We start from the raw sequence: 17,550 nt of genomic DNA, 5'->3' as shown, positions 1-17,550 counted from the left end.
ACCGCAGCGCCGTATTCTGCTGTTTACATATCTGTGTATTTGAATATACATGCCTATATCAATTTCTTTGCCGGTTCAGTGCATGATCTAAGACAAAAAAAGCAACGAATCGTGATAGAATTATTCTAATGGGAGAGTCACTGATACGTATGATGTTCATGTAGAGACAAACAAATGAGTACAATGTCTAAAAGTTGTAACGATTTATTCACAAACTGAGCAAGTCAATAATGCAGTGACCCACCTCAGGCCTTTATGCAAATAATTATTTGGCTTGGCAGTTATTGTCAGTCTTGCTGTTTTATATCCTCAAGGATATCGTGCCAAATTCTGTTCAAAGACGCGTTTCATTGTCAAAATCTCGAGCTAGGCGGAGGACGCTGCCCATAATGCCCCACACATTCTCAGTTGGGGAGATATCTGATGAGCTTTCTGGTCAAAGAAGTGTTTGGCAAGCTCGAAAACCAGTAGTAGAAACTATTGCCATGTGCGAGAGAGCGTCATCTCGCTGGAATGCAAGCACAGTATATGTTGCCGTGGAAGGCAAGAAGGCGGAGTGCAGAATATCGTCGACGTACCACTATGTTCAACAGTTGCTGCAAATAACAACCAAAGGAAAGAGATCCCAGACCGTCGCTCCCGGTTGTTGGGTCCTGTGGTGGGTGGCTGTCAGGTCGGTTTCCCACTACTGACCGTGGGGCTCCAGATCCGTCTTCGGTAGTTATCAGGAATCAGATCCGATCGCAATTCTTCTCCAGTCAATGAGATTCCAGGCCTGCCTGGCGTGTCTGGTGACGCCCCAGACAGACGTGGGATGCCTACTGGACTGTTTCCGACGGGAGGTCCCGACAATCAGCAGTGACCGTCAGGGGTGTCGTTTCAGTTCAGAGCAGAACCTCTTCAGATGTCGTCCACGGTAAGCCTTACAGTGGAGTGGCACAGCGACGATAGTCTAGGGGTCGTTTTGTTTCCCTTCATGGCAACCCATGCTGGGCTTACATTTCAAGAGGATATTGTTCCCCTGTACTTCTCCTCTTGCTTACCAGACCCTACCTTGGCCACCATGCTACCGAATCTCTCACCAATTACCAACTGATATCGTTTGGTGCATTATGGAGTAGGGCCTCGAACTGTGTCATGATTCTGACAGTGTAACACGTCCGTTGGACAGAATTTGGCACGATATCCCTCAGGGGACATCCAACCATTCTATCGATCAATGCCGAGCCCAAAACTGCTTGCTTAATGGCCTGTGTGGACCAACGAATTATTGACTTGAGCAGTTTCTGAACTCTTTCTCTCGAATAGATCGGCCAATTTTTTTGTCATTGTAATCATTTCTTGTACATGCATTTCACATCTATCGATTTTCGTCCGAGTTGGATAATTCCTTCGTGGGGTATCGATTTGTTTTGTCTTAGAGTGTATTTCAACATCGTATCTATCGTTTCAACACGGAACGTGAGGACAACATTACAGTGACACCAGCGTTTAAAGACTCATTCTATCCTCCCTTGTCGGCAGCTCGTAGTCTCGCGGTCGCGATCTCGCTTCCCGAGCACGGGGTGCTGGGTTCGATTCCCGGCGGGGTCAGGGATTTTCACCTGCCTCGAGGTGACTGGGTGTTTGTGTTGTCCTCGTCATTTCATCTTCATCCGTGAAAGTGGCGAGATTGGACTGAGCAAAGGTTGGGAATTTGTACGGGCGCTGATACCTACTCAGTTGAGCGCCCCACAAACCAAACATTATCATCATCATCATAATAACCTCCTTCCCCTCTTGTTACTGTGGGGGCTAGCATCTGTCATGCACTTCACATTGGTTTGCGGACATAGATAGACGTTTCTTAGACGTCTCGTAAAGAACGTGAAGTTGGATCTGGTTTTCCTACAGCGTTATTGCTTGTGGTCATTCCACTTCAGATCGGTGTTGGCAAGTTACCTCAGTTTCTTATCTCGGTCCTTATCGTTTCATGTGATTCAGGACCAGACGCATAATAGACGAATAACGGGCCTTTCCTCCTATTTAGCATTGTTTGTGTAGCCCAGGTCTTAGTACATATCACTGGTGTTTTCCGGCATGCTGATCTCCCTACATTCTACATTATGCACTATTATCTGTCGATCGGCCGACGCCATCATTCTAATGTGTGTGTACTGTGCATTAAACTGGGGACCTAGAAACGACGGAAAAGGCTTCGTGCCCCCAGAGCCCTCAGTGATGCGCGACCTCCACAACAGGCCACAGCAGTCCACCTGCTCCACTGCCATCCCACACTGAACCCAGGGTTATTGTGCAGTTCGGACCCCAGTGGACCCTGCCCCCCCACCCTCCCTGGGAACATCTCATATCAGATGACTGTAACCCCAGATGTTTGCGTGGTAGAGTAATTATGGTGTATGTGTACGTGGAGACAGTGTTTGTGCAGCAGTCGCCGACGTAGCGTAACTGAGGCGGAAGAAGGGGAACCAGCCCGCATTCGCTGAGGCAGATGGAAAACAGCCTTAAAAGCCATAAATGGGCTGGCTGGCACACTGGACCTCGACACTAATCCTCTGGTGCTGGGACCGGCACGCCTTCCTTCTCCCTCAGGAAGCAGAGTGTCAGACTGCACGGCTAGTTGGGCGGGTGTGTATAATAAACTAAAGTCCCCCTGGACAGGCCATGAAGGCCCAACGGTACTGAGCGGCCACCGTGTCATCCTTAGCTCATAGGTGTCACTGGATGCGGATATGGAGGGGCATGTGGTCAGCACTCCACTCTCCCAGCCGTATATCAGTTTCCGAGACCAGAGCCGCTACTTTTCAATCAAGTAGCTCCTCAGTTTGCCTCACGAGGGCTGAGTGCATCCTGGTTGACCAACAGCACTCGGCAGACCGAATGTTCACCCATCCAATAGCTAGCCCAGACCTACAGCGCTTAACTTGATTTGACGGGAACCGGTGTTACCACTGTGGCAAAGCCGTTGACCATGTATAATGTACAGTCTTAATATTTCGTTGTTATGTGAATAATCTTCAGACTCGTTTGACGTGCACCCCACGAATTTCTCACCTGCGTCATCAATATCATTTCAGTGTAGTACTTGCACAGAAAGTTCTGGTTTGTTTGTTGTATGTATCTCAAACTCTGCGCTCTACACATCTTTTCTAGAAGCGTGGTAGTTGTCCCTTGACGCCACTGCATGTGCCTCATCACTCTAGTCTTTGTCCACTACATGGACGCCAGGGTTTACCTCTAATGTGTTTTCTGATTACTTCTCATTACTTCTCTTGTTCGCTTTGCCTGCCTGCGCCACGGCTGAACAGGTGTGAGCCGTGTATGGCTCGTGCTCATGCCGTTTCTTATTTTACATCTGGCTTTTTTTTTTTTCTTGCTCCCACCTCGGTATGTTAGTATCAATTTCTGTTGTCACTGAGTTTCTGCTTTTGTCTGCCCGTGAGCCACAGCAGCAGTGTCTATCAGAATAGCCCTCACGTCTTACCCTTGCCGCACTGCTATTACTTCCTGGTTGTCGTCTGTCGTGGGGTCAGTTGGAATGTGCCAGGAGTGCAGTTCGGGCCTGCCGGTCGGGGAGCTGGAACGCGGCACCAGTTCAGTCAGTTGGAGCAGCAGTGACGCCCGCATGTCCGTGGCTCGCCCAACCATTGCCGCCACGCATCACTTCAGCTGGGGATGGACATCGTGGATCGTCGGTTGGTCGTCCTACTGGACGACATGAATTGGCTCGCCAGTCGCTTATAGGTTGGCTGCGTGTGTGAATCGATTCCCGATTTGTCTCCGTGATTGCACAGCCACAGCTTAGTGTCGTTCAAGTCTTCGTGCAAGTGTTTGTCGAACTATGTGTGTAGTTGGTGCCATTACCACTGACAACTTGTTTTAAATACTGACGGCATACTGGCAGCGAGTCGGTCGGTCGCTGTGGATCAGCCAGGAAATCTCCACCCGGCGCAATGGGTCGGACCTGCTGACGGTCTCTACGCAGTGTCGAGCATGTGGGAGCTGTTCCGACTGCTACGAGGTTTCTTGGCTCACCGATCCAGGACATCAAAGTTGAGTGGTGATTTAATTACCGAAGCCAGTCTGTTCACATTGTGCCATTGGTTTTCATGGTTGGCTGTTGAGGGTATTCCCGTGAGCAACAGTGAGTGTTGGAGTTGGCTAAAGTTTGGCCACCGTCCAGTGGAGTTTCACTGTATTTTGGTTTGACTACGAAGTCTTTTGCGATGGAGTCGTTTGTGACGGCTCCTAAACCCAAGGTCCTCGGAGGTACTTTTGGAGCAGCCACCACAAATTGTGCACCAGGATGTAGCCGAAAAATAATTAATGACAAGAATTGCTGCAGCCTGAATGAAGAGATAACTTATCTTTATTTCTGACGAAACGTGAACCAGCAATACAAGTCCGAGTAATATCCGAGAGTAGTCCGTGTACTGAGCCTAGTCTCATACAATAGCAAATATCACACTGCAATGGCTCCGCTATAAACTCCACTAAAGGCTAGCAATAGACAATCGACCATAGACTGTCGACCTCCTCCTTATATGCAAAAGGCAGAGGGCGCTGCGGACCCGAGCTCGGCTGTGGCGCGACCTCTACCGTCGGCGGTAGCGCCCTGAGACGCCGACGGCTGCGACAGGAGCTGTGGCCAGCGATGTCACGGTCAGGTGAAGCGTAAGCAAGTATTTTTGTTTCATCGAATAGAATCTTGCGTTTATTTAACAAACTGTGCTCAGCCACCGCTGATTTTTCTAGATACCTGTATTTCAGATGACGCTGATGTTCCACACAGCGATCGGCAACAGTTCTTATAGACTGGCCCACATAATTTTCACCATACTCGCAAGGAATGCTGCAAATTCCCGGTACTCTCAGGCCGAGACTATCTTTCACGGGTCGCAACATTTCCTTAATCTTCCTGGCTGGCCGGAAGACTGGTCCGGTTCCCCGCCGGCTCAGCACTCTGCCGACCTTGCTGGTCGTTGCACCGCAGAATGGTAGCCGCGCGATGTGTTGGTCCTCTTCATCTGTTCGAAGAGCGTCCTTCCTAGGTTTCTTCACCAGAGTAGATCTGATAACACGATCGGAATATCCATTTTTTCTGAATACCGTCGTCAGATGGTTAATCTCGGAGCCGAGAAATCCTTGTCCGAAATAGTCCTTGCTCTGTGTACCAAGGTATTCAGCATAGCTCTCTTCTGAGCTGGGTGGTGAAAACTACGTGCGTATCGATATAAACCTGTAGGCATCGGTCTTCTGTACACAGAATGTCCGAGACGTCCATCTGATTTTCGCTCCACCAGCATAGTTAAGAAGGGTAGCTTCCCATCCTTCTCCACCTCCACTGTAAATCTTATGGTCTTGTGTATACCATTCAAACGATCAAAAAACTGCTACAGCGCCTCATTGACATGTGGCCACATTAAAAATGTATCGTCAACATACCTGATGAAACAGGAAGGACGTAAGGGAGCACATTTCAACGCTCGTTCTTCCAAATCGTCCATGAAGAAGTTATCTATGGCTGGTGACAATGGCAAACCCATGGCTGTTCCGTCAGTCATTTCATAATATTTTCCACCATACAAAAAATATGTGGTCGTAAAAGTGTGTTGAAGTAACTTCAGTATTTCAGGAGAGAGATGAGAAGCCAACTGTTTTAACGTATCTCCCAATGGTAGCTTTGTAAACAAAGATACAACATCTAGGCTGATCATGATGTCATTCTGACCTATCCTCATCTGCTTTATGGTGTCAACAAAAATTTTTGAGTTATTAATATGATGGCCACAGTGTCCGACTATAGGTGCTAATAATTTGGTTAAGTATTTTGCCAGCCGATATGTAGGAGACCAAATAGCACTAACAATAGGTCTCAACGGGACCCCATCCTTATGGACCTCGGCTAGACCGTATAACCTGGGTGGCCTTGCTGCTCTTGCTCGTAGACTCTTGACTGGTTCGTCTGGGAGGCAAGTGTTCCTCAGTAGCTCCCCTGTCTTCCTGCTAAGTGCTGCTGTGGGATCCCGTTTAAGAGTCCGGTGCGTGGCATCTTCCTTATTTTGGTTGCTTGAAGTCCCAGTACAGCAGCAGAATTTTCTGCCTTGTGGCCGTTTGCGCTCCGGCTACCAGCCCTGGCCGCTGACCTAATATTCAGGCAGTGTCCTTTCCTCACCGTGTTGTCGCTGTCCAACACGTGTGTGTAGTTTTGACTGCTTATGCATACTTGGTTGCATGTGGGAGGACGACGGTTCAATCCCGCGTCCTGCCATCCTGATTTCGGTTTTCCGTGATTTCCCTAAATCGCTCCAGGCAAATGCCGGGATGGTTCCCTTGAAAGGGCACGGCCGAATTCCTTCCCCGTCCTTCCTTAATCCGATGAGACTGATGACCTCGCAGTTTGGTCTCTTCCCCCAAACAACCCCTCGCATACTTGGTTGGGGGCGGCTACGCCTTTTACGTTTTGGCTTTGGAGTTCCTTGTGCACTGGTCGAGTGGGAAGCAAGTCGTGTTGTCGGTGGGTCCGTTGACTGTCTCTCGGTTGGGTTGCGGGCGGATCGGATATAGTTGGGCTGACCACCTGTCTCCCCTGAGTGAACGTAAATATTTCAAGTGCAGACCGACCTCCGGAAACTTCTGAGCGCCACTGGCTGTACTGTCGTTTCTTATTGGTGTTTGACTGTGTATTTTAATGGCTTGTAGCCGATTGTTTGAATTTGTATGCTTTTAGTTGGGTTTTGAATAATGGGCCTTCAGCCGCTTAAAATTGAAAGTTCCTTACTTGTCAAGTTTTGCATTGTTTGGGCCTTCAGTCTCATGTAAATTTTTTTTTTGGAGAAACTTTTGGCCTTCGGCCTTTTGAAAATTTATTGTAGTTGTGTTTTTCAATAATGGGCTGTCAGACACTTTAAAATTTAAATTCCATACTTCTTAAATCTTAGATTGTTTGGACCTTCAGCCTGTGTAAAATATTGTTTAAAGATAAAGCCTTGTGCCTTCTGTCTACTAAAAATTATTTTAGTTGTTTTAAGTAATCGGGCTTCAGCCGTTTTTAAATTAAAGTTCTTGTCTTTCAAGTATCAGAGTGTGTGGGGCCTTCAGTCTACTTGAAGATAAGGCCTTCTGCCTTGTGTGTTTTTTTTTTTAATTAATTTTACCTGCAGTCTTAAATCACGGGCCTTCAGCCGTCCTTAAATTAAACTTGTTTGCCTTTCAAGTGTTAGATTTGTTGGGCCTTCAGCCAAGTTATAGAACTTACTTACGTGAGGCCTTCCGCCTTCTAAATATTCTGTTTGAGTCTGAATTTTTCAGTCGTTTTTAAATGTAAGTGGTTGTGCCCATCAGGCATAAAATAGTGTGGCCTATTCAGCCGATAACTTAGTTCAAAAATTTTCCCGTATTGTTTGGACAAGTAAATAAAGTTATATGTGTTTGAGTGTAACTGACAACCACTTTCGGCCCCTTTCCACAATTCCCTGTTCTGTCCTGCGGACTTAAGTAGGGCTTTTCAAGGTCCTCATCACTACCACTGAGAACAGGAATGTCACCAGCAAATGTCGTCACTGACATTACTGCAAGTTGGATGAGATCGGGTAATTGCGATCGACCCCTTCCTTCTAAAACATTTCTCTCTTTCACTCCGCCTCTGTGTTACCACAGATGACGTATGACGTATGTCATTTGTACTGAGACTGCAGTACACGCGCGAGGTGCCTATTTTGTTCCAGTGCCCTGAGTGGAATGCATAAGTTCCTTCTGTAGTTGTTGCTCCCTGCAGACAAAACAGCACGCAGGTCGTGAATCCGTAATGTCGACGCTGTAAGAAACTCTTAGCGAGTAATTGTTATTTTGGAAATAATTAAGTGTCCAATCAGTTTGTTTACACGGGATGTCACACGCTTTTTATTAGCAGAACACGAGAAAATACATAATTAGATTCCATTCTGGAGTCACACATGGTTTTTAGTCTTCAACAAATTAATGAAGTGCGTATTTCCGTAATTGGTGTCTCACTGCTCTCAACTATATGTCCAAATAACCATATATTGGTGATAAAGTCTTAATAAACACCAACCGCAGCTGACAAGTCAGTCCTCCGACACTGCCGAACCAGCTCTGGTTTAGACACCAGATATTTGCTAACTAAGTCTTAGCTGAAAGCGCTGAAGACAACATGTCCGTCTTCCTAGACTGCCGAACCAGCTCTAGTTTAGACACCAGACATTTGCTAACTAAGTCTTAGCTGAAAGCGCTCAAGACAACATGTCCGTCTTCCTAGACTGCCGAACCAGCTCTAGTTCAGACACCAGACATTTGCTAACTAAGTCGTAGCTGAAAGCGCTGAAGACAACATGTCCGCTTTCCGACACTGCCGAACCAGCTCTGGTTTAAACACCAGACATTTGCTAACTAAGTCTTAGCTGAAAGCGCTCAAGACAACATGTCCGTCTTCCGACACTGCCGAACCAGCTCTGGTTTAGACACCAGATATTTGCTAACTAAGTCTTAGCTGAAAGCGCTGAAGACAACATGTCCGTCTTCCGACACTGCCGAACCAGCTCTGGTTTAGACACCAGACATTTGCTAACTAAGTCGTAACTGAAAGCGCTCAAGACAACACGTCCGTCTTCCGACTCTGCCGAACCAGCTCTGGTTTAGACACCAGACATTTGCTAACTAAGTCTTAGCTGAAAGCGCTCAAGACAACATGTCCGTCTTCCGAGACTACCGAACCAGCTCTAGTTTAGACACCAGACATTTGCTAACTAAATCTTAGCCGAAAGCGCTCAAGACAACATGTCCGTCTTGCGTCACTGCCGAACCAGCTCTGGTTTAGACACCAGACATTTGCTAACTAAGTCTTAGCTGAAAGCGCTCAAGACAACATGTCCGTCTTCCGAGACTGCCGAACCAGCTCTGGTTTAGACACCAGACATTTGCTAACTAAGTCTTAGCTGAAAGCGCTCAAGACAACATGTCCGTCTTGCGACACTGCTGAACCAGCTCTGGTTTAGACACCAGACATTTGCTAACTAAGTCTTAGCTGAAAGCGATCAAGACAACATGTCCGTCTTGCGACACTGCCGAACCAGCTCTGGTTTACACACCAGACATTTGCTAACTAAGTCTTAGCTGAAAGCGCTGAGGACAACATGTCCGTCTTCCGACACTGCCGAACCACCTCTGGTTTAGACACCAGACATTTGCTAACTAAGTCTTAGCTGAAAGCGCTCAAGACAACATGTCCGTCTTCCGACACTGCCGAACCAGCTCTGGTTTAGACACCAGACATTTGCTAACTAAGTCGTAACTGAAAGCGCTCAAGACAACATGTCCGTCTTCCGAGACTGCCGAACCAGCTCTAGTTTTGACACCAGACATTTGCTAACTACGTCTTAGCTGAAAGCGCTCAAGACAACATGTCCGTCTTCCGAGACTGCCGAACCAGCTCTGGTTTAGACACCAGACATTTGCTAACTAAGTCTTAGCTGAAAGCGCTGAAGACAACACGTCCGTCTTCCGATACTGCCGAACCAGCTCTGGTTTAGACACCAGACATTTGCTAACTAAGTCATAGCTGAAAGCGCTGAAGACAACATGTCCGTCTTCCGATACTGCCGAACCAGCTCTGGTTTAGACACCAGACATTTGCTAACTAAGTCTTAGCTGAAAGCGCTGAAGACAACATGTCCGTCTTCCGATACTGCCGAACCAGCTCTGGTTTAGACACCAGACATTTGCTAACTAAGTCTTAGCTGAAAGCGCTGAGGACAACATGTCCGTCTTCCGACACTGCCGAACCACCTCTGGTTTAGACACCAGACATTTGCTAACTAAGTCTTAGCTGAAAGCGCTGAAGACAACATGTCCGTCTTCCGACACTGCCGAACCACCTCTGGTTTAGACACCAGACATTTGCTAACTAAGTCTTAGCTGAAAGCGCTGAAGACAACATGTCCGTCTTCCGACACTGCCGAACCACCTCTGGTTTAGACACCAGACATTTGCTAACTAAGTCTTAGCTGAAAGCGCTCAAGACAACATGTCCGTCTTCCGACACTGCCGAACCAGCTCTGGTTTAGACACCAGACATTTGCTAACTAAGTCGTAACTGAAAGCGCTCAAGACAACATGTCCGTCTTCCGAGACTGCCGAACCAGCTCTAGTTTTGACACCAGACATTTGCTAACTACGTCTTAGCTGAAAGCGCTCAAGACAACATGTCCGTCTTCCGAGACTGCCGAACCAGCTCTGGTTTAGACACCAGACATTTGCTAACTAAGTCTTAGCTGAAAGCGCTGAAGACAACATGTCCGTCTTCCGATACTGCCGAACCAGCTCTGGTTTAGACACCAGACATTTGCTAACTAAGTCATAGCTGAAAGCGCTGAAGACAACATGTCCGTTTCCGAGACTGCCGAACCAGCTCTAGTTTAGACACCAGACATTTGCTAACTAAGTCTTAGCTGAAAGCGCTGAAGACAACATGTCCGTCTTCCTAGACTGCCGAACCAGCTCTAGTTTAGACACCAGACATTTGCTAACTAAGTCTTAGCTGAAAGCGCTCAAGACAACATGTCCGTCTTCCTAGACTGCCGAACCAGCTCTAGGTCAGACACCAGACATTTGCTAACTAAGTCGTAGCTGAAAGCGCTGAAGACAACATGTCCGCTTTCCGACACTGCCGAACCAGCTCTGGTTTAAACACCAGACATTTGCTAACTAAGTCTTAGCTGAAAGCGCTCAAGACAACATGTCCGTCTTCCGACACTGCCGAACCAGTTCTGGTTTAGACACCAGACATTTGCTAACTAAGTCTTAGCTGAAAGCGCTGAAGACAACATGTCCGTCTTCCGACACTGCCGAACCAGCTCTGGTTTAGACACCAGACATTTGCTAACTAAGTCGTAACTGAAAGCGCTCAAGACAACATGTCCGTCTTCCGACTCTGCCGAACCAGCTCTGGTTTAGACACCAGACATTTGCTAACTAAGTCTTAGCTGAATGCGCTGAAGACAACATGTCCGTCTTCCGAGACTACCGAACCAGCTCTAGTTTAGACACCAGACATTTGCTAACTAAATCTTAGCCGAAAGCGCTCAAGACAACATGTCCGTCTTGCGTCACTGCCGAACCAGCTCTGGTTTAGACACCTGACATTTGCTAACTAAGTCTTAGCTGAAAGCGCTCAAGACAACATGTCCGTCTTCCGAGACTGCCGAACCAGCTCTGGTTTAGACACCAGACATTTGCTAACTAAGTCTTAGCTGAAAGCGCTCAAGACAACATGTCCGTCTTGCGACACTGCTGAACCAGCTCTGGTTTAGACACCAGACATTTGCTAACTAAGTCTTAGCTGAAAGCGCTCAAGACAACATGTCCGTCTTGCGACACTGCCGAACCAGCTCTGGTTTATACACCAGACATTTGCTAACTAAGTCTTAGCTGAAAGCGCTGAGGACAACATGTCCGTCTTCCGACACTGCCGAACCACCTCTGGTTTAGACACCAGACATTTGCTAACTAAGTCTTAGCTGAAAGCGCTGAAGACAACATGTCCGTCTTCCGACACTGCCGAACCAGCTCTGGTTTAGACACCAGACATTTGCTAACTAAGTCGTAACTGAAAGCGCTCAAGACAACATGTCCGTCTTCCGAGACTGCCGAACCAGCTCTAGTTTTGACACCAGACATTTGCTAACTACGTCTTAGCTGAAAGCGCTCAAGACAACATGTCCGTCTTCCGAGACTGCCGAACCAGCTCTGGTTTAGACACCAGACATTTGCTAACTAAGTCTTAGCTGAAAGCGCTCAAGACAACATGTCCGTCTTCCGAGACTGCCGAACCAGCTCTGGTTTAGACACCAGACATTTGCTAACTAAGTCATAGCTGAAAGCGCTGAAGACAACATGTCCGTCTTCCGATACTGCCGAACCAGCTCTGGTTTAGACACCAGACATTTGCTAACTAAGTCTTAGCTGAAAGCGCTGAAGACAACATGTCCGTCTTCCGATACTGCCGAACCAGCTCTGGTTTAGACACCAGACATTTGCTAACTAAGTCTTAGCTGAAAGCGCTGAGGACAACATGTCCGTCTTCCGACACTGCCGAACCACCTCTGGTTTAGACACCAGACATTTGCTAACTAAGTCTTAGCTGAAAGCGCTGAAGACAACATGTCCGTCTTCCGACACTGCCGAACCACCTCTGGTTTAGACACCAGACATTTGCTAACTAAGTCTTAGCTGAAAGCGCTCAAGACAACATGTCCGTCTTCCGACACTGCCGAACCACCTCTGGTTTAGACACCAGACATGTGCTAACTAAGTCTTAGCTGAAAGCGCTGAAGACAACATGTCCGTCTTCCGACACTGCCGAACCAGCTCTGGTTTAGACACCAGACATTTGCTAACTAAGTCGTAACTGAAAGCGCTCAAGACAACATGTCCGTCTTCCGAGACTGCCGAAACAGCTCTAGTTTTGACACCAGACATTTGCTAACTACGTCTTAGCTGAAAGCGCTCAAGACAAGATGTCCGTCTTCCGAGACTGCCGAACCAGCTCTGGTTTAGACACCAGATATTTGCTAACTAAGTCTTAGCTGAAAGCGCTGAAGACAACATGTCCGTCTTCCGATACTGCCGAACCAGCTCTGGTTTAGACACCAGACATTTGCTAACTAAGTCATAGCTGAAAGCGCTGAAGACAACATGTCCGTTTCCGAGACTGCCGAACCAGCTCTAGTTTAGACACCAGACATTTGCTAACTAAGTCTTAGCTGAAAGCGCTCAAGACAACATGTCCGTCTTGCGACACTGCCGAACCAGCTCTGGTTTAGACACCAGACATTTGCTAACTAAGTCTTAGCTGAAGGCGCTGAAGACAATATGTCCGTCTTCCTAGACTGCCGAACCAGCTCTAGTTTAGACACCAGACATTTGCTAACTAAGTCTTAGCTGAAAGCGCTGAAGACAACATGTCCGTCTTCGGAGACTGCCGAACCAGCTCTAGTTTAGACACCAGACATTTGCTAATTAAGTCTTAGCTGAAAGCGCTCAAGACAACATGTCCGTCTTGCGACACTGCCGAACCAGCTCTGGTTTAGACACCAGACATTTGCTAACTAAGTCTTAGCTGAAGGCGCTGAAGACAACATGTCCGTCTTCCGAGACTGCCGAACCAGCTCTAGTTTAGACACCAGTTATTTGCCAACTAAATCTTAGCCGAAAGCGCTCAAGACAACATGTCCGTCTTGCGTCACTGCCGAATCAGCTCTGGTTTAGACACCAGACATTTGCTAACTAAGTCTTAGCTGAAAGCGCTCAAGACAACATGTCCGTCTTCCTAGACTGCCGAACCAGCTCTAGTTTAGACACCAGACATTTGCTAACTAAGTCTTAGCTGAAAGCGCTCAAGACAACATGTCCGTCTTGCGACACTGCTGAAACAGCTCTGGTTTAGACACCAGACATTTGTTAACTAAGTCTTAGCTGAAAGCGCTGAAGACAACATGTCCGTCTTCCGAGACTGCCGAACCAGCTCTGGTTTAGACACCAGACATTTGCTAACTAAGTCTTAGCTGAAAGCGCTGAAGACAACATGTCCGTCTTCCTAGACTGCTGAACCAGCTCTAGTTTAGACACCAGACATTTGCTAACTAAGTCTTAGCTGAAAGCGCTCAAGACAACATGTCCGTCTTGCGACACTGCCGAACCAGCTCTGGTTTAGACACCAGACATTTGCTAACTAAGTCTTAGCTGAAGGCGCTGAAGACAACATGTCCGTCTTCCTAGACTGCCGAACCAGCTCTGGTTTAGACACCAGACATTTGCTAACTAAGTCTTAGCTGAAAGCGCTGAAGACAACATGTCCGTCTTGCGACACTGCCGAACCAGCTCTGGTTTAGTCACCAGACATTTGCTAACTAAGTCTTAGCTGAAAGCGCTGAAGACAACATGTCCGTCTTCCGACACTGCCGAACCAGCTCTGATTTAGACACCAGACATTTGCTAACTAAGTCTTAGCTGAAAGCGCTCAAGACAACATGTCCGTCTTCCGAGACTGCCGAACCAGCTCTGGTTTAGACACCAGACATTTGCTAACTAAGTCTTAGCTGAAAGCGCTCAAGACAACATGTCCGTCTTCCGAGACTGCCGAACCAGCTCTGGTTTAGACACCAGACATTTGCTAACTAAGTCTTAGCTGAAAGCGCTCAAGACAACATGTCCGTCTTGCGACACTGCTGAACCAGCTCTGGTTTAGACACCAGACATTTGCTAACTAAGTCTTAGCTGAAAGCGCTCAAGACAACATGTCCGTCTTGCGATACTGCCGAACCAGCTCTGGTTTAGACACCAGACATTTGCTAACTAAGTCTTAGCTGAAAGCGCTGAGGACAACATGTCCGTCTTCCGACACTGCCGAACCACCTCTGGTTTAGACACCAGACATTTGCTAACTAAGTCTTAGCTGAAAGCGCTGAAGACAACATGTCCGTCTTCCGACACTGCCGAACCAGCTCTGGTTTAGACACCAGACATTTGCTAACTAAGTCGTAACTGAAAGCGCTCAAGACAACATGTCCGTCTTCCGAGACTGCCGAACCAGCTCTAGTTTTGATACCAGACATTTGCTAACTACGTCTTAGCTGAAAGCGCTCAAGACAACATGTCCGTCTTCCGTTACTGCCGAACCAGCTCTGGTTTAGACACCAGACATTTGCTAACTAAGTCTTAGCTGAAAGCGCTCAAGACAACATGTCCGTCTTCCGAGACTGCCGAACCAGCTCTGGTTTAGACACCAGACATTTGCTAACTAAGTCATAGCTGAAAGCGCTGAAGACAACATGTCCGTCTTCCGATACTGCCGAACCAGCTCTGGTTTAGACACCAGACATTTGCTAACTAAGTCTTAGCTGGAAGCGCTGAAGACAACATGTCCGTCTTCCGATACTGCCGAACCAGCTCTGGTTTAGACACCAGACATTTGCTAACTAAGTCTTAGCTGAAAGCGCTGAGGACAACATGTCCGTCTTCCGACACTGCCGAACCACCTCTGGTTTAGACACCAGACATTTGCTAACTAAGTCTTAGCTGAAAGCGCTGAAGACAACATGTCCGTCTTCCGACACTGCCGAACCACCTCTGGTTTAGACACCAGACATTTGCTAACTAAGTCTTAGCTGAAAGCGCTCAAGACAACATGTCCGTCTTCCGACACTGCCGAACCACCTCTGGTTTAGACACCAGACATTTGCTAACTAAGTCTTAGCTGAAAGCGCTGAAGACAACATGTCCGTCTTCCGACACTGCCGAACCAGCTCTGGTTTAGACACCAGACATTTGCTAACTAAGTCGTAACTGAAAGCGCTCAAGACAACATGTCCGTCTTCGGAGACTGCCGAACCAGCTCTAGTTTTGACACCAGACATTTGCTAACTACGTCTTAGCTGAAAGCGCTCAAGACAACATGTCCGTCTTCCGAGACTGCCGAACCAGCTCTGGTTTAGACACCAGACATTTGCTAACTAAGTCTTAGCTGAAAGCGCTGAAGACAACATGTCCGTCTTCCGATACTGCCGAACCAGCTCTGGTTTAGACACCAGACATTTGCTAACTAAGTCATAGCTGAAAGCGCTGAAGACAACATGTCCGTTTCCGAGACTGCCGAACCAGCTCTAGTTTAGACACCAGACATTTGCTAACTAAGTCTTAGCTGAAAGCGCTAAAGACAACATGTCCGTCTTGCGACACTGCCGAACCAGCTCTGGTTTAGACACCAGACATTTGCTAACTAAGTCTTAGCTGAAGGCGCTGAAGACAATATGTCCGTCTTCCTAGACTGCCGAACCAGCTCTAGTTTAGACACCAGACATTTGCTAACTAAGTCTTAGCTGAAAGCGCTGAAGACAACATGTCCGTCTTCCTAGTCTGCCGAACCAGCTCTAGTTTAGACACCAGACATTTGCTAACTAAGTCTTAGCTGAAAGCGCTCAAGACAACATGTCCGTCTTCCTAGACTGCCGAACCAGCTCTAGGTCAGACACCAGACATTTGCTAACTATGTCGTAGCTGAATGCGCTGAAGACAACATGTCCGCTTTCCGACACTGCTGAACCAGCTCTGGTTTAAACACCAGACATTTGCTAACTAAGTCTTAGCTGAAAGCGCTCAAGACAACATGTCCGTCTTCCGACACTGCCGAACCAGCTCTGGTTTAGACACCAGACATTTGCTAACTAAGTCTTAGCTGAAAGCGCTGAAGACAACGTGTCCGTCTTCCGACACTGCCGAACCAGCTCTGGTTTAGACACCAGACATTTGCTAACTAAGTCGTAACTGAAAGCGCTCAAGACAACATGTCCGTCTTCCGACTCTGCCGAACCAGCTCTGGTTTAGACACCAGACATTTGCTAACTAAGTCTTAGCTGAATGCGCTGAAGACAACATGTCCGTCTTCCGAGACTACCGAACCAGCTCTAGTTTAGACACCAGACATTTGCTAACTAAATCTTAGCCGAAAGCGCTCAAGACAACATGTCCGTCTTGCGTCACTGCCGAACCAGCTCTGGTTTAGACACCAGACATTTGCTAACTAAGTCTTAGCTGAAAGCGCTCAAGACAACATGTCCGTCTTCCGAGACTGCCGAACCAGCTCTGGTTTAGACACCAGACATTTGCTAACTAAGTCTTAGCTGAAAGCGCTCAAGACAACATGTCCGTCTTGCGACACTGCTGAACCAGCTCTGGTTTAGACACCAGACATTTGCTAACTAAGTCTTAGCTGAAAGCGCTCAAGACAACATGTCCGTCTTGCGACACTGCCGAACCAGCTCTGGTTTAGACACCAGACATTTGCTAACTAAGTCTTAGCTGAAAGCGCTGAGGACAACATGTCCGTCTTCCGACACTGCCGAACCACCTCTGGTTTAGACACCAGACATTTGCTAACTAAGTCTTAGCTGAAAGCGCTGAAGACAACATGTCCGTCTTCCGACACTGCCGAACCAGCTCTGGTTTAGACACCAGACATTTGCTAACTAAGTCGTAACTGAAAGCGCTCAAGACAACATGTCCGTCTTCCGAGACTGCCGAACCAGCTCTAGTTTTGACACCAGACATTTGCTAACTACGTCTTAGCTGAAAGCGCTCAAGACAACATGTCCGTGTTCCGAGACTGCCGAACCAGCTCTGGTTTAGACACCAGACATTTGCTAACTAAGTCTTAGCTGAAAGCGCTGAAGACAACATGTCCGTCTTCCGATACTGCCGAACCAGCTCTGGTTTAGACACCAGACATTTGCTAACTAAGTCATAGCTGAAAGCGCTGAAGACAACATGTCCGTCTTCCGATACTGCCGAACCAGCTCTGGTTTAGACACCAGACATTTGCTAACTAAGTCTTAGCTGAAAGCGCTGAAGACAACATGTCCGTCTTCCGATACTGCCGAACCACCTCTGGTTTAGACACCAGACATTTGCTAACTAAGTCTTAGCTGAAAGCGCTGAAGACAACATGTCCGTCTTCCGACACTGCCGAACCAGCTCTGG

The sequence above is a fragment of the Schistocerca nitens genome, chromosome 11 (assembly GCF_023898315.1).
Source record: "Schistocerca nitens isolate TAMUIC-IGC-003100 chromosome 11, iqSchNite1.1, whole genome shotgun sequence".
Lineage (NCBI taxonomy): Eukaryota > Metazoa > Arthropoda > Insecta > Orthoptera > Acrididae > Schistocerca > Schistocerca nitens.
This window is presented reverse-complemented; position numbering follows the sequence as displayed.